This window comes from Gymnoscopelus microlampas (assembly GCF_963454915.1).
Source record: "Gymnoscopelus microlampas genome assembly, chromosome: 11".
In the NCBI taxonomy this organism is placed as follows: Eukaryota; Metazoa; Chordata; class Actinopteri; order Myctophiformes; family Myctophidae; genus Gymnoscopelus; species Gymnoscopelus microlampas.
Window position 1 is genome coordinate 21556501 of NC_139948.1, and position 24828 is coordinate 21581328.

Genomic DNA, 24828 nt, shown 5'->3' on the forward strand with positions numbered 1-24828 from the left:
TAATGATCAATCATTATAATCCAGTAACATGATATATATGTTTCTAAAATGGCAATGGCAATAATGAGTACTTTTACTTTTGAGGAGTATTTTTACACTGTGGTATACTCTCACTCTCAAAATCTTGTACCGCCACAATTCTCTTTAAAACATGAAAAACATTGTCATTGTGTTTTTGCCCATCAGCTTGTTTTAACCGGTCAAGTTATTGTAAGGCTATTATGTGAGGAATGTGTAGCTTGAGCAGTGCAGTGAGGATGGCAGGGAACCATATTCCCATGGTGGAAGGCCCATTGCCCTCAGCAGGGAGCCTGTACAGTCCCAGAATAAAGAGAGTCCAGCAGCAGCCACTAAAGCCGGATTTATACTTGGTTGCGCGCCTGTGTCGTGCACTGAAACTAGTAGATCTACAAGTCCCCGACGTGTCACACTGCGACGTGTTGTGAGCGTGTAGATCAGCTGCTTTCGATGTGCGACACCGCACGCAAAACTAAGTATATCAAGCCCTTAAGAGGATCCAAAACAACCACCTCCTTTTGTGGTGAGGCGAGCACCGCGTTACATTAGGCCCTCAGCTCCAGCATCCAGTCCTTGCCAAAGCCCCAGACAGCAGACACAACAAAACCAGCCTGTTTAGGAAACAAAGCCCAGGGAATGCCACTTCAAACCCCCTTTGCTGCGGGAAAGCAACAGGGTGAGAAGAGATGGAAGGAGAGGGAGAAAAAGACTAGAGAGACGAAGCAAAGGAGGTGGAGGAGGAGAAGGAGGAGGAAGAAGATCTGGTGGTGGATTTAAGTGGAAGCATATTGACAAGCTGTGGACAGCAGACACTTCTCTGCGTTCGGATGCCCAGTCGAGCTCCAAACGTTTCTTCTTGAGGATCTTGTTGAAAAGTTCGGTCGATGACGGCACGCACTTGGGGATCCACACTTCCACCCTGCAGTGACGTTTCCGCGCGCCTTATTCACTCTCTAAAAGCTGCCGTTTCCTTTTAGGATCTGGTGGAAGGTGATAACTTGTGAGCATCATAAACAAGAGTTCATCCGGTTCACTGGCTTGGCAAATATCGAGGCCTGTTTCTTCCTTGAAGCTGCCATTCGTCACACGACAAAACAACTGCTAACGATTCCCTCTTAAAACGTCTCATTCGTACGACGACACAATACGTTATATCTTAACATGATCAACGTTCATTAAGCACCACTTTACAAACTAGCTCCTTCGTTACGCTGGAAAACAAAATGTCAACAATAACAAAGAATAACGTCCCGAAAGCAAGCTGAAGGACTAATTTCTCTCACATCGAGTCACAGGGAATTAATTTGAGCCGTGCGTGGTTTTATTTCAAAGCATTAAAAAACACCAGACATGGCCCTGTGTGCAATTCGGTTGCCCTGTTAGAAAGTTGGCCTTCTAGTTTTTCCTTGAAACACTAAAAAGCTATTATGTGCCATACAGTATGAATTAAGGCGGCTTGGTGAGTTCCCTTTGGACCACTGCGGAGGAAATGAATGGTGTGGAAAATGGGGAGGCATAACTACCAATGACCTCCGTTAAATATGAGATGTAGGGAAGGACTTCTTCTTGGAATGTCACTGTGGTCAACCCAATAGATCCCCGACAAACATGATGTGCTTGCATGTGCACGCCAAATGCAATTAGCCACACCAGACACACACAAACACAAAGGGAATTTTTCAAAAAATCGGATCCGAGCCCAACTGGCCAAACTCAGTTCAACATAAACAAGTCTTTACAATATAAGCCTTCCAGGAACCTAATTAGAGAACGGCTGAAGCAAAGCAGAGGGGAAAAGACAATGAAACTCAGGTGCGCCGTCAACCCCTTGTTTAATACGAGTGTCGTGCTTGTATTGATTGACCACGTATAGAATGCCTACATTGTCTTTATTTTTATTGAAGATAGCTACCAGACTGAATAGAAAAGTACAATTAGAATTGCTAATTGATAGATTTTTTTTAGCTGTAAAAAAAACATATTTATTGTATTTTGTATTTCTCTTCAATGTCGTTTTATATTATAATTCATGTAAAGCACTCTGAATTGCCTTTGTGTACTGAACGTAGTGTACAAATAAACGTACGTCGTCTGCATTTAGATCAGTCACCCTCTTAGGTTACAACATCGACCAAGCGTAACATCAAGGAACTTTCACTGCAAGAGCAGCGTGCAGCTACGAGTGAGACGCGCTGAACATTATTTTAAACCCTAAAGAGCTCTTCCTCTAAGTAGAGGGTGGACAGTGATAGCTGTGGATCTCTCAGCTGAAGGGCCCCAGCGGTGTGAAGTTGTTTATTGAGGGAAAACACCCGCACAAGTGTATGTGCACGCGTGTGCATGTGTGTGTGTGTGTGTGTGTGTGTGTGTGCACACAGTATGTGCATGTGCATCCGTGTACGTAGGCCCTATGTGTTGTATCATACATGGAAACCGAGGTGTGTCCACAGGCCAGATTTTCACACGCTGTGTGGTCCTGCCTCCAGAGGTGTGGAGATGAACAACCTCACCCTTCGTCAACAGAACAGGAGAGCGCGTTCCACGGAATCTTGGCGGAGCGCTGGCCGTGCTTTTTCTTTTCTTTTCTTTTCCTTTTTTCTTTTTCTTCCCAGAGAACAGTGGTGGAAAAAGTACTCAAATGTTTTACTTAAGTAAAAGTACCAATGCTGCAATACAGCAATACTCTGTTACAAGTAAAAGTCCAGAATTAAAAATGTACTTGAGTAAAAGTGCAAAAGTATTGGCATCAAAATATAGTTAAAGTACCAAAAGTAAAAGTTCTAAAATATTTGAAAATAGCAGATCTACAAGCTCACAACGCGTCGCGATGCGACGCGTTGTGACCTTGTAGATCGGCTATTTTCAAATAGCCTCGGTATAAAATAGGGTTGAAGTGGTTCATGTATGTTTCATAATATCATAATTTACATCAGAAAAGTAACTCGTAACTAAAGTTTTCAAATAATTGCAGTGGAGTAAAAGTACAATATTTGCCTCTGAGATGTAGTGGACTTAGTTACTTTCCACCACTGCCAGAGAATGACTCAATGTTGCAAGAGAGAGAGAGTAAGAGGAGGCAACCAGGGAGCTTCGGTTCTATACTCCCTGAGACCTGAGGGAGCCAATGGCAGGCCTGGGATAGAAGAGATGAGTCAGCAGACATGAGAATGAGGATGCTGCCACTTCGTCCGATGATGTCATGAGGAGAAAGCACAAGATGAGAGGGAGTGCGGAGAGGGAATGGGAAAGACCCCACAGCCGCCGAGAGAGAGCAGGCGAAGAAGGTGGGGTCAGGGGGCTATTAGGGAGTTCTTCTACATACTATATAGCACATCCTCCACGACTGGAACAATCTGGGTCAGGCCTCTCTCTCCTCTCTCCTCGTCCCCCTCCTCCTCGTCCCCCACCCTCCTCTCCTCTCCTCCTGTCTTCGGGGGTCTCCTGGCCTCAGCTCGGAGGTCTCCCCGGCGCACATGTTCACTCCGTGGGCAGCTTAGAGCGATTAGCCAGGCCCTTCCTCTGTGACAGGTGCACCGTCACGCTCTCACGCGGGCCAGGCGAAGCCCCCCCCCTCCCACCCCAGGTCTGCCACTGCAGTCCCAGGACACCCGCTGCCATCCCTGCCCCTGTCTGTCTGTCTGTCTTTGCATGCATGGAGACGAGCTCAGCGAGGTGGGAAGACGCGCATGCTGACCAGCGGCGGACAGTATAACAAAGTACATTTACTAGTAAATTTTTTTGAGTATCTGCACTTTAGTTGAGTATTTGTATTTTTGGATACGTATGACTTTTACTCAGCTACATTTCAAAGACAAATATTGTACTTTTTAAACCACTACATTTCAAGGAAGTGAAAAAGTTCATTACCAGTTAATCCCTTATTCCGTCTTTCAAATCCTCCTATCCACAAGTTTCCTAGGGCGTCGTGGGCATCACTTCCTGTCGATGTGATCAGGTATCAGGGATCAAATCGACAGGAAGTGATGCCTACAACGCCCTAGGAAACTTGTGGATATATCAAAATTGGGAGGGCGGACCAAGGTCACGTCACTCTGACATAACCATATCTCTATGACAACATACCATAAACAAATCAACGGCCACGTCACTAGCGAGATAGCGATCTCCATATATGGGCATAAAAGGGACACAGGTAGACAGACAGAAACTAACAGACATCTCCATATATGGGCTCAAAAGGGACACAGAGAGACGGGTACAACAGGTACTCTGACAAAGCCCCCGACACCATGACTCCTCAGACATATTGGTCTGATCTGCAGTGCTTCGTAGGTGCGAACTCTATAGTGAAAATAGCAGGTCTACAAGCTCACAACGCATCGCATCGTGACGCGTTGTGAGCTTGTAGATCTGCTATTTTCACTATTTCACTACTTCAAATTTTGGGGGGAAATGTGCAAAAGTTTATTCAGCAATGTATTGATATTAAAAATGAAATGAAAATGACAATGTACTTGTACTGTTAAATACTTTTAAGCTTATAGCCTACTCCAGTACATAAACTCAAGTACAAATTTGACACTATCTGACCAGGAGTATCTATACTTTGAAGTACTGGGGTTGAGTGCTTTGTCCATCACTGATGCTGACACACAGGAGGTGGAAAGGCAGGAGGTCTGTTACTGAAGGTGGGAACTTGGAAGAAAACCAGTCGAGGCAATAGACACCTCTGCAGAGACAGAAATCATACACATGAGACATTTCAATTCTTCGTCTGCACTCTGCAGCAAGGTAGGACAGAGCCTACATATTACTGTCCGATCCAGTCGGCATGATGTTTTTGCATATTGGTATTGATATTGAAACCCAAGATGTCTTCCATAATTTATAGCCTATGGGTTAACCACAGCCAGTGGCATTTTCTCAAGAAGAAATCACACATGGCCAACATAAATTATGGACTTGAAAGTTAAAACATTCAAATAAAACAGATATTAGACAGACCACATGAAGTATCTGGGATTCTGTGAAAACTAAAGGGCCCCGCTAAGTCTTTTTCTACACTTTAAATGGCCTGTAATTACTTTGCGTCTCAGGGAATCAACTTTGGTTTTTACAGTTGTAAGCACTTAAAGGAAAATTATATTCTTGGCACCTGAACTCCGCCATGGCACAGCTCCGCCGCTTCCCAGGTCCAGACACCAGTCTGATGGAAAAAACACCGGCAGTACTGTGGCAACCCTCGGCGTTTGGCAGCCAACACGTTGCAGCCAACGGCACAGAGACCATAAGAATCGTAAAAAGAAAAAGGAAAAAAATCCAGACATGCTGTCTGTCTGCTTTTCTATTTGTATTCTAGATATGTACTGTATTGTGGCATTTATTACGGGGAAGGTGGATGTAAATGATAAGAATACTACTACTACTAATAAATGTATTAGTAGTAGTAGTAGTAGTGTAAGTAAATGTATTTTTTTATATACAGTATATATATATATATATATATATATATATATATATATATATATATATATATATATATATATATATATATATATATATATATATATATATATATATATATATTACAGTTTTTAGAAACTGTAATTGAATGAAAATAATAATAATGATTGCAACCAGCCGTGGCGATTGAGTGGAGCCAGATGATGACATAAGCAAAGAAGGAGCTCATAACAATGTTCAGGCTGCACACAAGAAGCGCAATACTTAGTTGGCTCTGTACTTGGTGAGCTATTTTTCTCCCCTCTAAACCAAATCTCTTCACCAAAAACAGCCGATCTACAGGTATGAGTAACATTCAAGAACCACATCGAGATAAATATGAATTTAATTTTTTTTCCCAATCCCAAAGTGCCAATGACGTCTAACACGTCCAAACCGCGTTTACAGCGTTTACGCTAGATGGCGCTGTTCCCCAACCTATGAGCCACCATTTCGCTCTCAGGCACACACACAACCAGGAGATCACGTGATTGCAGGATTTCCTCCGCCATTCACTTCCTTGTTATAACATTTGGAAAAACGCCTGTATCTCGCCTCCCTGGTTTTACTCTGATTTTTTTGACGAGACACGCTATATTCAACGGCCTATAACAAGCGACCGGGGGGTCGCGATGATTTTTTTATTTCTATCGATGATACTGGAGATAAATATTCTGTGACTACGCTGGCACTGTTGGCAATTATTTATGTATTTACTTGGCACTGAATGAGTTAAGATTGAGCTTAGATTCTGTCTCTAGACATCTATACTTGGTCTCTGAACTAATGAGTTAACTTATCAACATATCAGTAAATTAATATATCCCATCATGTCAATTAATCGCTTAATTAAACTCAGGCACATTGCCATTCCATTTACAGCTTAGCAGCTTGATTCTAGCATACTGAAAGTACTGCAAAGTGATGTCTATTACTGGCACACAAGACTGTGTGCCAGTATTCTGCTTAATTGTATTTCTTTTTTGAGCACACGCCTTACATATATTTGATATTCTTGTATGACTTTCCCCTTTGTTTCGTTCCCTATTCTTATGACTATATTTTTGTAACTGCAAATTGTTGGAGCTTGCTTAGAAAATAATTTCACCCACTCGTTTACACCTGTAAATGTGCTACTGTATGTAACAATAATCTTGAAGTTGAGTTGAAGTTGAAACACAGCAAAATGTGACAAGATCTCGTTCATATTGTGTAGAAAACATGTCTTCAAGCAGTGGACAAACAAAGTACTCAACCCCAGTACTTCAAAGATACTCAACTGCAAGAGAGAGTCGCTGTGCCAAATTTGTACTTGAGTTAAAGTATTGGAGTACTGGCTTTTAAAAATACTTTAAGTATTCGAATGTACAAACTACAAAATACATTTTCTTTTTAATATCAACGCATTGCTGTATTAAGATTTTCATATTTCCCCACAAAACTCAAAGATTTTCCAGAAATCTTCTAAAAGATATAAATATTAGTGAGAATAGCGGATCTTCAAGCTCAGCGAGCTTGTTGATCTGCTATTTTCACTATATTTCAAAATAGGTGGTTGATTCATAATGTACTTTTTACCTTCCTAGAAACATGGTGGAGTGAACGTCATATATAGCCAACCCAAAAATACAAATACTTAAAGTAAAGTACAGATCCTCAACAGTACAGTACTGTTAAATGTACTTTGTTACTGTCCATCACGGATCTTCAGCAGTTCAGAGTGAAACAGTCACGCACACCACACTTCAGTCCAAATGGCCCTATGCTATGCTAATTAATGAGCCCAGGTGAGTGTTTGAACCTCAAATGAAACCGTGGATGCAAATGTACCCTTTTTTTTGCATCTTATTTTGCATTCAAAACATCCTGGTATGCTTTGACAAATGGAGAACAGACCAGGATGCATGCTAGAAAAGAGAGAGAGAGAGCGTGGAAACTTTTGAATAACCAAATAAGTACGGTTCACCTCGATGCGTCTGTGATATGGTGGAGTCATTTGTCCATGCAAAGTGACCCACTTGGAGCGATGCTTATCGCTACACATGTTACTGTGGCAGCAGAATAGGGAAATGAATCACCCGCATGGCATGGCAGTTATTTGGCACCGGGATGAACGCTCTATATACTTCCCTGTTCTCTTTACCAGTAAGTTGTTTTGGGTTTACAGTATGCCGCCCGCTGCTGCACACATTTACAGTATGTCCAAAAAAAAACGACTGCAAACAATTGTGCACATGCAACATTATTGTGTGAACAGTCACCTCACTCGTACAAATTGTTTGGTGTGTGCACTGTTATATCTGCTGAATATAGATAGGCCTACTGCACAGCAGGTATATTTAAAACTCTCCTTTTCATACCCAGGCTGACCCCTCCCCCTCTTTCTCTCTCTCTCTCTCTCTCTGTCATGCGCACACATACAGACAGACACACACATACGCACGCACGCATGTATGCACACACACACACGCACACAACCACGCACGCACACGCACACACGAGCATGCACGAGCATGCACGCACGCACACACATGCAAAAATGTACTGTTGAAAGTTATTGTTAGTCCTGTTGTTTAAACATTAAGCCCTTGCGGCAGCGCACCCCATCCTCTCCTCCGCTCTCCCTCATACACACACACACACACACACACACACACACACACATCACCCCCCCCCCCCCCCCCCCCCCCCCCCCCCCCCCCACAGCTCTGTCCCGGGGAGGCGAAACCCAAACCAGAGCACAGCGAGTTCTCTCAACTCCTCAACCTCTCAACACATCCTCAGCACTGCCCTTTGAAAATAAACCACGCCGGCCAGCCCCCCGTCTCCACTCTCTCGGCCTCATGTGTGAGCGCACATGCCCCGCGCTCCGCTGGGACATCTCTGGAGGCTTCCCCCGCCGCTGTTCCAGGAAGCAGATGTGTGAGTGGTGGCGAATCACGCACGAGGCTTCGCTAGGCAATGTGCGGACCATCACTCTCGCGGTTGCGGCGCAGAGAGGGGAGGTGAAAAGGTGCGCTCGTTTTCACGGAGTCGCCCCGGACCTGGCAGCCGCCAGGCAGCGTTTCGCCAAAAGGTCTGATCAGTGTCGTATTCGATGGCGTATGGCTCCATTTGATCAAACGTCAGAAACCCGGATTGGACGCAGATTGCAGAACTGAGAGATATTTGACATGACAAATGGGCCGATGTAAATGAATGTAGATGACAATGGTGGGAGAATAATGGACCACAAGAAAAATGGAGGAAAATGATTCAAACAATAAGATACGCACACCCACATGTAAACACAGTCTCATTGAAAAATTTAGTGATGTGATATAGACCAGTGACACATTACTGCAACTTCCCACACTCTCCAACATGTGGAGAGATGCAAATCCAGATGGCTGAAGGATAGCATTTTTCTAAGATTCACCACCTAATGATGCAGTCTCTCTCTCTCTCTCTCTCCATCTCTCTCTCTCTCTCTCTCTCTCTCTCTCTCTCTCTCTCTCTCTCTCTCTCCCTCTCCATCTCTTTCTCTATCTCTCTCTCTCTCTCTCTCTCTCTCTCTCTTTCTCTCTCACACACACACACACACACACACACACACACACACACACACACACACACACACACACACACACACACACACACACACACACACACACACACACACACACGTGTGCGCGCACATACACATATACGCACACATCTGAATACCCAAAATGACCCAGAGAATGTTGTTTTTGTATCAGGTGAACAAGGATGACAGATACATGAATAATAATCCTGTGGACCACATGAGGAGAGTGGGAGCTTTGCCTCTCCTCTGATGCAGAGAATATGGCTCAGTGAAACCCAGATGGTCAGCTTTACCAGATTGAGCTGATATTAAAGGTGGATGCAACCCATAGGCCAGTGGTTCTCAAACTTTATTTTAATTCCAAGCACCCTCGTAACTCTGAAAGTGTACACATTTGGTCCCATTTGATCACTTTTTTTTTCTTTTACAATGTTTTTATCCCACGATTTTGCAACCCTTTTTTCACCCAGTGCCAATTGTCTAAGTGATCCTGGGCGCTACACTCCCCCTGCTAGCCTAGGGAGCCCAGAGCCGAGCTCATGCCTCCTTCAATGCATGAGAGCAACTGGCCTTCTTTTCACCTGACATTTCACCATTTGATCACATTTAGAGGGTCCATTTGGAACCCCCCTCAAGGAACCCTGAGGTTCCCTGGCTGGACCCCATTTCGAGAACCACCGCCCTAGGCTGATTTTGTTGTTTGTTTTCCAGCTGAGGTTAAAAAGTACAGCAGGGTAAACACATGGCAGGCTGCAAGAGACTAACATGTATAAAGGGTGTGTTAGATTTAAGTGTGTCAATGTGCATTGACAATACTTTCGACTACAGTCTATGCTTGTACATTGGCACACACATAACTCATTATTAACCCATTAAGACCGGGAAAACAAAATCGTGACAATGTGTGCAAATCTTTGAATATAAATTATATATACATTTTTAACTCAAATCTTTGCTTCTGGGGGTCCCTGGAACTAAATATTTGGAGATGGGGGATACATATAATTTTGGGTGGTCCTTGACATGAAAAAAGTTTGAGAACCACTTTTCTTTAAAAAAAACGGACATTTGTAGAATCCCCCAGAAGCAAAGATTTGAGTTAAAATGATATACTTATTTAAAAAACGTATACATTCAAATATTTGCACCAATTTTCACGATTAAAAAATAAATAAATAGCCGATCTACAAGCTCGTAGCGCGACACTCAAAAAGTCATGAATAGTAGCCTAATGCAGGTGTAAGACCATTGTGTTTGTATTGTGTTATAGGTATAATGCATAGTTTTCTATGCATTTTGGGGGTTTTGGGGGGTTTGACCCCCTTAAGAAAAAATCTGCCGCACGGCTTTGCCGTGCACCCAGGATAGGTATGCCTTATTTTAATCTCTGGGAGTTGGCAACCCTAACCTTGCCATACCTTAGCTTTTGCTGAACTGACGCCACTGTGCTATGAGCTTGTAGATCATGTTGCGTAGATCTGCTATTTTTGAACAGCCCAAGTTAAAAAGATAAGATAATGGTTAAAGTGGTTAAAATCTAAAATGACAGATGATTTCCCGGTCTTAATGGGTTAACCATAATAATAGTGTCCCTATTCTGGGAACATAATAGGCGAACATTCAGCAAAAATAGACAAACATCAGGTGGAAATAGCATACCTATAAGCTACCACATGCCATAACGCTTTGCAAAGCTTAGTGTGTACATCTCTCAGGGAAGAGATTTGGTGTAGAGGGAAAAAAGGGAGGGGGCGAAGTAGGTTTAAGTAATTCATTTGCTGAATTGGTGTTTTCCTGCACAGCCATGACTCTGTGGCAGAAGCCTGTCTGATCCATTGTAACAGAATTTAGGAATTTAGAATTTCTGGTGTTGGAAGTGCAACATTTGAAAACCACTTAAGCCCTATTTTATTTCATGTCGTATGATGGTGTTGCTTTGAGAAAATAGAAGATCTACAAGGCCACGTTTTGCATCACAATGCGCTGTGAGCTTGTAGCTAGCTATCTTTGGTATTTTTGACAAATTTCTGCCTATAATGGCATGCCCGAAATAGGGACGCCTATTTTCTAGCTTGTAGATCTGTTATTTTTGCTTTCTTGGAAAATGTATGAAAAACTAATCACCCATGATTACATGTCCCTTGCCCAAAATACTGACACCACGTTGTGTTTAATTCTGAAGATATACAGTAGGGAAACAAATGCGTGAGTATCACCGCAGTGCTTCTTAACACTCATTTGCCGTGATTATGGGCTTACTGCTCTGTGGGCCCGTTGGTAGCAAAAATAGGGATGCGAGGATACGCAAGCATCTCAAGTCAGGAATACTAAGTGTGTGTGAGGACAGTGGTCTCTTTGACGTCGCATGCAGCCCTGTGGGGCGTACTGTGTGTGAAACAGCCAGTCGTCCATTCTGACAGCAGACTGACTCAAGGACAGAGGAACTTGTTATCATCATGGCTGAATTATTGTATACACCAAAAAGGAGGGCTACGCCATGGACGGAGGGGGGCGGGGGAGGGGGTGGTTGGGGGGGGGTAGTTGTGGGGGGTGGCGGGGGCCTGCATGTGCGTCAAAACCCCCCGATAAAGGAGACAGAGACTTCAGTGAAGGAACAGATTTCTAGAGATGAGGAATAGTTCACAAAGCCCACCGCTCGCCTTGTTTCCAAACTCCCTCGCATCCCATTACCATATTGCTTTTATGATTATCAAAAAGCCTGTTTATGGAACATGACGGCAGAGAGAAAGCATATGCAAAGTTAATAGAATATTCATTTGATATTTTTCTTGGTGTTTCCCATAGAGGATGCACATGTCAAATAGTGGCTTCTCTGGAGCTGATTTGGGTGCAGTGGATGGGGGCCTATAAGGCAAAGTGGGAACAAATGCAAAAGAAAAATGGCCCAACATCCCTTTTCAACTTGTTCGCTGCTTCGATGTCTTTCCAGGCCCCTATCTCCAATCCTGTTTAAATTAGAGCAAACAATGAAATCATGAGGCAAATCGTGTAGCCACGCAATTTATGTCACATCGGTCCAAGCGAGATGTCCCCAGCAGAGGAGATGTCGTGATATAAGATCCGCCTCAAAAACAGCACAAAAAAAAAGAAAAGAGAAGAAAGAAGAAAAAAAAAAAACACTGGCCTGCATGACTTCCTCTCTTCATTCCTGTCCAGTCTTTCATTCCTCTTCCTCTCTCCCTCTCTTGCCACCTCTTTCTTTCTTTTTTTTTTGCAGCACAAAGCCGGATGAGGGTCATCTTACCGATGTCCTCCGTTACGATGCAGAAATCCACCGTTTTGGCAGCGCCCTGACCCTGTTAACATCTCAACTTCACAGAGTTGACAGGATCTGCCTCTCGTCTCTCCACCACAGCCGCTCACAACACTCCCCAAAATCTCCCGATGACTAAATCAATAATCGCTACTCTCAATGAAATCATCACGGAGGACTTTGTTTTTTAAAACCACAACTTAGCGTTATAGGCTAACGCTCCTCAACGAGCACCAAAAAAAAAACAATAAAATTAAAGGAAAAAAAAAGGTCTCATTGAGATGACACCTAAACAACATTTGCAGTAATTGTTTGCTCTGTTCTTGCAAACTTTCCGCCCAACATTCTCCCTACTGTGCGACTGATTCCGGCACAGCACCGCACGCTCGTTTGAGTGGGCAGTATTTCCACCGTGACTGTGTGACACTTCCTTTGACTTCTGCGTGTTGCTGTATCGTCGGTGAAGTGGGTGTTCTGTGGTTGTATTGTGACATAGTGTATTGTTTGTTTGTGTGCGTGTGGCTTTTTTTTAAAACTTTTTTTTTGGGGGGGGGGGGGCATACACCTATGAGAGTGTGAGCTTGTGTGTGTGTGTGTGTGTGTGTGTGTGTGTGTGTGTGTGTGTGTGTGTGTGTGTGTGTGGGTGGGGGAGGGAGGGAGGCACGGTTTTTGCAGCCTGATATTCTGGGAAAGGCGGGGTGGCGTTGTTGACCCACCTGCTCCCTTCTCTCTTCAGCTGGATCTAGTCGGATTTCAGCAGCTGCATCGCCTCACAAAGCGCCTCTTTGTAATCATCCCAAGGCACACAAATACAACTGCAACGAGGAGACGAGAGAGGAAGGAGAGAGGGAAGATGGACAGAGAGGAGACAGGGAGAGGGGGAAAGGGGGGTGGGTGGGGGGTGGCGGCGTTGGGGTTATAGCGGCTCCGCTATAGGCTAGCACCACCACCAGCGTCCCTGTCAGTGCATTATGTTTCAGCAGAGTTACAGTACATGCTGTAGCACAGTGGTTGTCAATGTGGGTTTCAGGGACCCGCAGGGGTCGGGCCCCTGGGGGTCCTTACTATATCATAACATTTTTAACCACAGTTTAACCACTATAAACCTATACATCAGCTATCTGAAAAAATATTATTTTTAAAAAATATATTTTTTATAATATTATTTTTTAAACATTTTAGCAGCACAAATTTGCAAGCTTGTGCGGGGGTCATCCCTGGCATGAAATATTTTCTGATGGGCATCTGTGGCCAAAAACGACCACAAATGTTGGTGTCCACTCCACTGCTGTAGCATACTATAGGCATACTTATGAGGTACGTAGTTATGTTATGCTGCCTGCAGTCCCCCTCCCATCCCTTCAATGCCTATAGCACTCTCATACAGTACATACACCTACATGGACACACTACACAGAACCACACACCATATGCTCACACGCACATTGACGCACGCACACGCAGACACACACACACACACACACACACACACACACACACACACACACACACACACACACACACACACACACACACACACACACACACACACACACACACACACACATGCATACAAACGATGTACCTCCTATACTGTACCATTATTCAAATAAGAGGCCTGTACGTAAGTCGCATGCAAAGCTGCTTTGCAAATATACACAGTGAAACCCTCAGAGTTGATTTAACTCAGTGTTTTTGTACACTCTTAAATTCGAGTTTTACTGCACAGTAAAAAAAATCCTCAGTGTTAATTAATTTGTAACTCAGAGATGGGACAATCTGATTACATTAACACTCTCTCTCTCGAGTGTGTTCTGAGACAGAGAAGGACGCGGCGAAGGCTGGGACTCAGATACAAAGTGACAGGAGCTGAAAAGTATGGCCCATTCGTTTCCCATTAGCTAAATTTCCCCCTGGCACTCTCACTGGCAACAGATCACACCCATCTGGCGAATGCCACGTCAGATACATGTCATGTGCACGACACATGGTTACGGCCCGGCCGTGGCCCTGTCTCCAAGACGCTATAGCGTCTCGACCACAAGACCCCCAAGTTTAGGTTTTTGGGGGGCATTTTTTGGTCCCCAAGGTTGTCACCTCCCTCGAATAAGGCCCTGTTCTCTGCATCCTGTCTACAGTGGCTGTATGGTCCCCTGGGGGTCCCTGGGACCCCAGACTCCATCTCTGGTGGCAGAGGCGTCACTGGGAGATTAACAACGGCAGCATTTTACTGCCATCATAAATATATAGACCTGAACATGAGGCCCTGAGGCGAGATGGTGGAGGTGGGGTGGTGGGTTATGTTCCAGCGTTATTTTTGATGGAAATGGGAAAAGAAATTCCGTTGTTCTAATGGATCCAACAATGTAGTTATTATTTTGTCACAAGCTCTTGTCAATACTTTTCATTGGTTAAATATGTATAAAATCCACAAACAGACAACGACGTAGGGCATTCATTTATTGGAAAAACATACAGGGTCTCTGCCCGACAGCAACAACATACACATATACTGCGTGCGCGCGCGCGCACACACACACACACACACACACACACACACACACACACACACACACACACACACACACACACAGACACAGAGACACACACACACACACACACACACACACACACACACACACACACACACACACACACACACACACACACACACACACACACACACACACACACACACACACACACACACACACTTTACCCAGCAGTCTGCTACTATGTTACCAGTGATGGAAACTAAGTAGGCTACTGTAATTGACTGTAATTTCGAGTTACTTTTATTTGACTTGAGTATTTTTTTTTTTGATACTTTGTACTACTCCACTACATATCAGAGGCATATATTGTACTTTTTACTCCACTACAATTATTTAGTTTAGTTGCTAGTTACTTTGCACATTTAGATGCTTAGCCTACAAAAGATACATTAACCACTTGAGCCAACCACTATTTCAAACAAAGTTTGACTTACTTTAGGTACTGTACCGTAAGTATATTCTGATGCCAATACTTTTGTACTTTTGCTCGAATAAAAAGGTACTTTTTCCACCACTGGCTGTTGCCATGCCTACATTGAAAGACTTCTGACAGCCATATCATTGTCGTATGAAGGATGATGCATGGATTTGCAGTGACACGTACAACACAGTGCATAAAAGCAGCTCTACTTGTCTGCAGAGCGCCGTAAAGCAGCATCTTATTAAGTCAAGGACCTTGCTGTCTGATTTACAGTCCACTTTCAATCTTTGCAAAGCTGCCTCAGGGGCTGTCATTAGCAGACAGACACGCCACATAGCAGCAGGGGGACGGGGGGGGGGGGTCTAATATCCCTCTAAATCAATCAATATAACACAGATTCGTTGAAAAACTGGGTAAAAGTGAAGGCACATATCGCTGTGAAACAATAAATCAGTCGAGAAACCTGTGATAAACTGCACGGTATACCCTACGTTCACAAAGAGAGAGACAGACAAAACAACACGTGTGTACAGTGTGTACTGTGTGTGTGTGTGTGTGTGTGTGTGTGTGTGTGTGTGTGTGTGTGCACACACACACACTCATTCAGAAAGTGAAGCCAAGGTGAGCACGGAATGGAATCAAATGTTGTTGATTTGATCAACTTCAGCAGAGATGTAATTTCATCTGTGTGTTGATCATATTTAGAGCTGAACAGAGAGGTTGTTACAGTAGAGGTTAAACACTGTGAACCTCTCTGAGGTCAGACCTGTCCCAACAGCTCACATTTAAAACTTAAACCCTTTATTCTTAGTAAAAACGGACCTGCGTTGCGACTGTACTTGGCGCACTCTTTTGTCACTTTACACCAAATCTCTTTGCAACAGGTTGTGAGCCTGAAGATGAACTATTTTTGAACGTTTTTTTACATTTATTTTCATTTAGAGTAGCCAATTTTTTTTTACCCCTTTTTTTTTTACCCCTTTTTCTCCCCAATTTAGTCGTTATGCCAATTGATTCCTCTTAGTGTCACTGCTGTCGTACCCTACTGACTCACCTGCCAGTGAGGAGCCCCCACCAGGAGGAAGTAGAGCTTTCGTCCTACTCCTCCCGCCCCACACTCCCCGCTGACAGGTGCCGCCCCAGCCCGTAGGAGTACATGCAATGACCATTATCATCAGCCTCCCCGCCCCGGCTTCCCTCCCCCGAACACGGGCCAATTGTGTTCGTGTAGACGCTCGACAAAGCCGGATGCACCACGGTGGATTCGAACCCACAACCTCCGTGGTGGTGGGCAGTGACTTTACCACTGCGCCACCCAAGCGCCCCTTGGAAAGTTTCTGAAAGTGAAAGTGGTTAAGTGTTGTCTGTAGGTTTTGGAAATATTGAAGTTATAAGAGCTTGTGACCAAATAATAACTACACTGGAACACAGGTTCTTTTTCCCATTTCCTTATAAGTAACAGTTTTGGACATACAAGGTTCCCGCCCGACGGTGATGATATGGTCCGTGCACTAACTAACTGGCTGGGGCGACCAGGCACCCCGTACGTGCATTAAGCAATAATGACCCGCTCCCCATTGATTATCCTGCTTATTACACGGCTACTTAATAAAGAAATGAATAAATGGACCCAAAAGTAACAACAAAACGAAGGATTTCATCGCTTGCAGTAATGAAAGTAGTCCATTCATTTATGCCAGTATGGTCGCCTCGCAAAACAAGAGGAAGTGTTGATCAAATAGAATGACTTTTAGGTTAACTGAAGTGTCTATTTCTCGCTTCAAAGTTTTTCAAAAACATTCTTGAGAGCAATGTTTAGCTGTAAATGACATTGTGCGTTTGTTTACATGGCTGCCATGTTTGATACGGCACAAAGTCAAGCAACACAGGTTGATATGGACCAGGTGCTCCGAGCCTTTGACTAGTCAGCGCTCTGTTATTGAGTTCAGCGGTCATTATTCAAAAATAACACACCTCTGAATTCAGTGATTGACCAATCAGAAACAAGCATTATCTGGACTAATATAGATTTGTGTGACTGAATAAGAGAAGGTGCAAAAGAGAATTCCCAAGCCAGGAATCTACAGGGAAAGTCGAACTCCTTTGAGAGAAAGAAAAGGTCAGACTATTTGGTCCACTGAAAAGACTCTTTATATGCTACAGCACTTCCATGTTCCCTTTTGTTCCCACCCAGAGCCTTGTACCTCCTTAAAGGGAGCAGGAAGTGACCTTGTGACCTCTGACTCCTACACCATGTGACCTGTGGCTGTGCCCCCATGCTGTGAGGGCCGCTACCTCAGTCTAACACACTGTTTCTCAACCAGTGGTCCATGGAACACTAGTGGTCCGGCCATAATTACAGGTGGTCCCTGGGTTTTAGAACGTTTAAAAAAATATTATTAATATTGCATTCTTGTTAAATATATTAAAATATGTTTAATTATCTTCTTAAAGGGCAAGACCACTTTGGTAGAGGTTTGGGTTGTGTAGTTACCTTAATACCTCGTAACTCCAAAGGTGAACAAGAAATCAAAAATAATTGCTCCATTGATTAGAAATTGATAATTCAAAATATGCTCCTCACTTACATTGTACGGTTAAACAGCTCTCAAAGTCACTCTTTTAGCACATAAAAGAACGCAAACAAAGTTGATTCAGACAATATAGAACATCACCAAACCCAGTACTGTTTGTTTTTTTAATAAAAATGTTCCTGTTGATTTTGCATTGGCTACCCGGACTGGATCCGGATTTTATTTCTTGTCCACCTTTGGAGTTACATCATGGCAAGGTAACTACACAACTCAAACCTCTACCAAAGTGCTCTTGCCCTTTAAATCTTAAATATGTTGATATGCCCTTCAAAACGAAGACAATTGTTGAACCAATATAGGCAAAGTGTGAAGCGAAAACAATCTTGAAATGAAATACTGGCGGCTAAGGGCTTGATTGTGTGTATACTTCATTAGTTCATTGTACTAATAAACTCAAAATGATTCATGCCTAAGCCTGAATCCACAGACTTGTTCAAGGGTTGAGTGAGCCAATTGAATTTGTACCGGCTATAGGTAAAGTCTCACCAATGCTATGATGTTCCAACTAGACAAAAGGGAATAACACTTTCAGTTCTGCTAACACGAGTGCTACTCTTTCCAATGTGGCGCTTTGCATGCTGGGTGATTAACAATGAGGCAAACAGTTGGAAATAGTGAAGTATGTACCAGGAAATACCCTCTACCTGCAACCACTGAAAACGGTTTAGAAGTGCTTCCTCCTCTCCTTGCCTGGGGCAGTATTAGTGTGTGACGGTTGGCTGGACGCAGCAGCATCATGCTGTAGTGTAGACCAGTAACTTCACACCAAAAAGAATGAAATATGCAGTCAATAAACAAAATGACATCCAATTAAACCAAAAACAACACACAAACAAAAAGCTACCAAAGCAACTTTCAGCTTTCCCAATTAAAACATAGAGAGGGCACGAGAAAAGCAGATAATCGCATCTACTAACTGTGACTGGAACACCATAGCATGAAAGTATTTCATCATGCCATCCAAAGGATTTCACCTCTCATTGTTACAATAATGAAAGCAGATAAGCCACATTAAAGGTGCTGTAATATATATTGTTTTGGTTGAAACAAAAAGTGTATTGTTAAAGCTTGTTAAAGTTAAAGCTCTATGTTTACAATAGCAATAATTTGCATAGAATGTTTGTTCAGTAACAGGAGGTGGGTTACAAATGCCATCCAATCAGGAGAGAACCTGCACAAAGATAATTTGTTAGCTTGTATTTCCGTTTATACTGCTATATTTTATCACTTCCACAACTTGGAATGAATGTATACGTACTGTAGCGCTGCAGTTATGTGTCCTCAAGTTGCTCTTATCATGATGGTTTGATTTGATCAGTTCATATCTGGCTGAGTGTCTAATCTAAATGTGAATCACAGGATCACTAGCATAGGCCTCGTTACAGTTGATCAGCATCACCTTATTTACATCACCCTCATCTGGTGCCTGGGCCCTGATCATACACTTTCTAAGCAGTTCCAACCGCTGTAGCCGAACCCAAACAACCCAAACTGGAAACAAACTCCTCAACAACAAACTTTAGATTGTCGCTGTCGGGTGGAAACCTTGTATGTTCCTTGTTTTATTATTATTTAAAAAAACATATTAAAATAGTGAAAATAGCCTATCTACAAGCTGGGTGTCACACTACTTTTGTGTGACACTCTTATGAGTAGTAGAGTATTAATTTGTGGAGAAAAAAACCCCCAAAGAAAACAAAGAGTTGAAATTTGGAGATATGAGGTTTCTGCCCGACAGCCACGATATATAGCCTTATATTAGATTCAATTAAAAAAAATCGAGCCTTATGTCTGGTTTAGGATCACTAGATTACAGATTCGTATTTTGGGCATGCCAATATATGTGAACATTATTATTATTATTTATTTTGTATTTTTTTAAAAGGCGAACATAGCCGTTTTACAAGCTCACAGTGCATCGCATCACAACGTGTTGTGAGCATGTAGAGCGGCCATATTTTCGCCACACGACACTATGAGAATAGGGCTAGGGGTAGGCCAGACAGTAGACAGTATAGATGTTCTGCGATCCTGCGCCATAAAGCGTAAGCTGATGACATCTCGAACACCCTGATTCAATTTCAGCCACTTTTGGGCACAGATCTGAGGGTATGCGTCTGACTGCATCTCTGCATGGTGCGGAACTCTGGATAATATTGTAATGCTGTTTTCCACAGCCAGTCATGCAGACCCTGATGGGTGTTTATAGGCTTATAAGGTTACGCATGAACTGAGGACAGCATTTATGAGTAGTTGGTGGTGGCAGTGGTTGAGTCTGCAACATAACCACCCACCTCCCCCTTTCCTGCACCCCCCCCCCATCCCAAAAAAAAAGAAAAAGGGAAAAAAAGAAAAGGATGAGAGTTTGATCTTCCAAAGGAGCTCTGGGTAGATAGCTCGATTTAAATTGTCAATTTTGCATAAATGTGGACATGTAAAGGGATGCCAATAAGAGTTACACACAGTCAGCCAACCTGTGCATATCTGATTCATCTTGTAATCTAACACGATGCTAAGACACTTAACCATTTTTTATTTTATTTTGCGCTTTGAAGTAGGCCACATTTAGAGCTAGGAATAACTTAACAGCAGTAACATTGGATTATAACATTTAGTCCAAGTGACCACGAGACACTTGGACTCTTAATCAGCTTAGCGCCAGGTGCGTCGATGTGTTTTTCAGTGTAGCAATTCTATTAAAGGGTAATTTGCATACAGACCAGCTGTCAGCCATAAACATGGAACGTTGACGAATGCTATTTGTACTAATGTTCACATTTATTGTAAAACATCTGAGGCACTCAGGAGGGTAATAGATTTAAAAAGCCTTTAATACTTCAGGGCTTGAACAAAGTTATAAACACACCAACGCAATTCAGCCAATAGGGCCTTCATCGGGGCAAGTAGTAATATTCCTTATAGAGAGAGAGATAGAGAGTGAGAGACACAGAGAGAGAGTGGGAGGGGAGAGAAACGTTACACATATGCATAACTGTGAAACTATATTTTGCATAATGTCTACAGTGTATTTGCTTGCTGGGTCATGTGCGGTGCATGTGTATATTTATGGGAAAACACATGGCTGCGTGTTTATGCGTTAGCGCTTAAGAGCGTTTGCGCATGCACGATAAAAGGGAACATAAACATGAACAGCACAAGTGGACTTTTTTGTTCTTGCTTTAATTATCTCTAAGTAAAAACAATCCACAGGAGAGTTATCTTAGCACTGTGAAGCAAAAAATCCCCGAAGCCAGACGAGCCCTCATAGTCTCGCTATTATGGAAGAAGCCTCCCATTTCCCGTAAAGTCAAGGGGCGGGCTCTCTGTTCTCTCACCCCCCAGTCCTCCAGCCCTGTCCTAAATGGCTACATGTCCCGCACCATCTAATTCACAGGCAAATTAGGAAGATGATTTATGAGAATCAGGGATCAAAAAAGCAGACAATGTGGAAGACGAAGCGCACCACAAGTTTTATCCGGAACATATGCCGAGGAAAGAGAGGGAGGAAGAGTGACGGAGAGAGAGAGAGAGAGACAGAGACAGAGCGAGAGAGAGAGTATAAGGATAGATCTGAAAGTGGGTGAAAAATGAATTAAAATACAAGACATGCACCCCCGCTATCCCCCCCTGTCTGGGTCTGGGACAAGGTACAGGATGGGAAGTGTAGTCCCCGTTGTGCATCTATGCACTTATCCTGTCATGTCGGAAGATAAACCAGGACCAGCCATTTCATCTGCATATATGGAACCACACATGACAAGCGCCTGGCTCTGGGCCCACATACTTAAGCCTCACGGTTCGACCTGTAGGAAACTCCCAAGCGCTCGACCAGAAACTGTCCTGTCAACAGGTAAAATCATTACAGGCTTCACACTCACAAGGGGTACGACTGCACGTGAATCCATGGCCGGGGTGGGGGGGGGTGGGGGGTGTTCATTTAAATTCTGAGAGTGCAAAAATGGATTGCTTACTGTTTTCTCAGACTTTAATTGACAGGCAGGAGTTTGCAGTGTGCTCACTGCCGACTGTTCTAAGATCAAAGATTTCGGAGTCCTGGGTGGGGGAGGTTCGGGGTGAGTCAAAGAAACAATGACAAGAACGCACTCTTGGACCCGCCGCCGCCACTCCCCCCCCCCCCTCCGCTACAGCTTTCAAAACCCTCTCTGTCCATATTCCTAATGCAGATGAACACGCAAAACTACCACGAGCAAAACCACTGCCTCGCAAGACAGTTACGTGTCAGAGCAGAAAAAAAACACACACCGAATAATCTGGAAGCACTTGACTGCTTTTTATACTCCTGACATTAAAAATGAGCGTGGCTGAAAGCCAAACAAACCCTGAGACGTTTTGGACTAATTGCTTCCTTCAGTCTCAGAACCCCCCCCCCCCCCCCCCCCTCTCCCCTCACCTCCATCCATATGCAAACCTGCCTCCCTCCCTTTCCCCTCCCCATGCACCTCCGTCTCTCCGCATCCACTAATAGGTTTAAATAAAACCTGCAATTGGACCAGTAAACCCCTCATTACTGCGTTTTAATAGAACGAATTCGGGGGAGCACGGGGGGGTCAAGGGTCAACGAGAGGTTCTAACGCGCAGCAGCTGCCAGCCAGGGAGGCGGGACCGTGATTAGAACCAGCGGAGGGGGAGGCAAACATCCTCGGGTCTACCGCACCATCCTCGCTAAGTAGACAACCTGGAAAGTACATTTGGCCACAGACCAGAATGGAAAACATCCACCCCTCCACGTTCCAGTGGAGGCAGGGGGGGGGGAAAGGGAGGCGATGAGGAGCAGAAAGGAGGAGCTGCTGGGGCGTCCATCATCCAGGACTTGCCTTAATATGTGTGAGAATCTCTCTTCTTCATCTGAAAGCGAGCCTTGCTACTGACATTGTATATACCAGTAATTCTCAACAAAAAAAATATATTTCAAGGATCCCCCATTTGGATATCATCGCTGTCGGGGCAGAAACCTTGTATTTCCAAAGTTCAACTTTTTTATATTTGTCATATTATGCTCTACTACATCATACAAGAGTGTCAAGCAAACGCTGTGAAAATAGCCGGTCAAATCACAATGCGTTGCAAATCTCTTTCTATTCCTGACATTTTTTAAATGTGCATTTGTACACTCTGAGTCACAGACCCGTAAGGGTCCACTTGGTTCCAAACTATCAATCATTTAGCCGGGCGGGGGGGGGTCCCTGGATCCTACATTAAGAACCAGTGTGTACCTGTAGAATTACAATTTTGAATTGCCTTTTTTTTGTTCCATGGACGCTCATAGTACAGCAGGAAAAGGCGCTGGATGGCGTCCACACAAGAATGCCACGAATGTAACATGGGCAAACCACATCAGAAACGTGGACCTCTACGAGGGGGTACTGTACTTAAGTACATTTTTTAGGTATTTGTACTTTACTTGAGTATTTCCAATTTCCAATACTAGTTATTTTTGTTGATTTTGATTATTATTACAAAACATACATTGCCCACTTCAGCCGTATATACATTTCGGCCAAAGAAAATGGCCGATCTACAAGCTCACAATGCGTCGAGAAGTGACGCAAATCTCTGAATAAATATATTTCTTCAAAGCGAACATTTGTAAGTCAAATCTTTGCTTCTGGGGGGTCCCTGGAACAAAACATTTTGAGATGGGGGTCCGCGGCCAAATACATATCATTTTGGGGGTCCTTGACACACGAAAAGGTTTGACAACCACAGGGCTATAGACAGTCTACACTCTCACATTGCATCGCACACTGCCACCGTACTGTAAAAAAACGGTGCCGCTTCGATGCACTGCAGAACGTACCAGAAACAGTCACCGTCTGTAACTGTAAATTCCGTGCTAATTATCCCCCCTTTCTGACTGTGTGAAACCAAAGATAGAGGTGGTCTGGTTGATGTGGTGCTGGGGTGAAAGACAGCATGGTAGCAGGCCTACACATGTGGTTGAGGCTAGCGGTCGGGATCGTCTGAGTGAGACAGAGTTCAGGCCACAGGAAGGTCCCCACTGTTCACCTTGTGAACTCAAGTCAAGGGAGATTTTTTAACACTTTTCTTTCCCCCCAGCGCACAGACAGATAGACAGACAGACATGGTGTCTCACTGGCGAACACACCAGTGAGACACCATGTCTGTGTCGTAAGAAAACTTTCATCTCGGTACTGTAAGATCCTGTGTGTTAAATAACCACCCTCTCTATACCAGTGGTTCTCAAGCCTTTTTCGTGCCAAGGACCCCCAAATTAATATGTATTTGGCCATGGACCCCACCTTAAAATATGTTGTGCCAGGGACCCCCAGAAGCAAAGATTTGTGTTAAAAATGCTTTTTAAAAAAAGATTTAAAGATTTGCACAAGATTTTTCAAAGCTGATAGCTATGAGCTTGTAGATCTGCTATTTTTGAGTAGCCAGTATAAGTATAAAATATGGATAATAGGGTAAAAATGATGGTAAAAATGATAAAAGTGACGCTTTATTAACTAATTTTGGTGGGGACTCTCTGGACCCCATTTTGAGAACCAATGCTCTTACTGTAGTAAAGTGGACCTGAATTGCCTCTGTACTTGGACCACTTTTTTCTCTTCGTCAGAAATAGCTGATCTACAAGCTCTCAACACGTCGCAAACGTGACAAGTTGTGAGCTTGTAGATCCGTTATGTTTGGATAATGTTCCCCCCAGAATATGGATGCTTGGGTTCAAGTGTAGTTAATAAAAAAACAACTTAAACCCTCTATGCTTTGTTGAGCGGAGTACACCCAGGGGTCCATACATGGTCCACTCCTTTCTTTTTCTCCTTCTGCGCCTTTATCTCTTTGTCGAATACAGCCTATCTATAAGCTCAAAATGCATTGCATTGCAAAGTCCCAGAATAGGGATGCTAGAGTTCATGTGGTTAACTCAGAGAGTGTACAACTGACCCGTA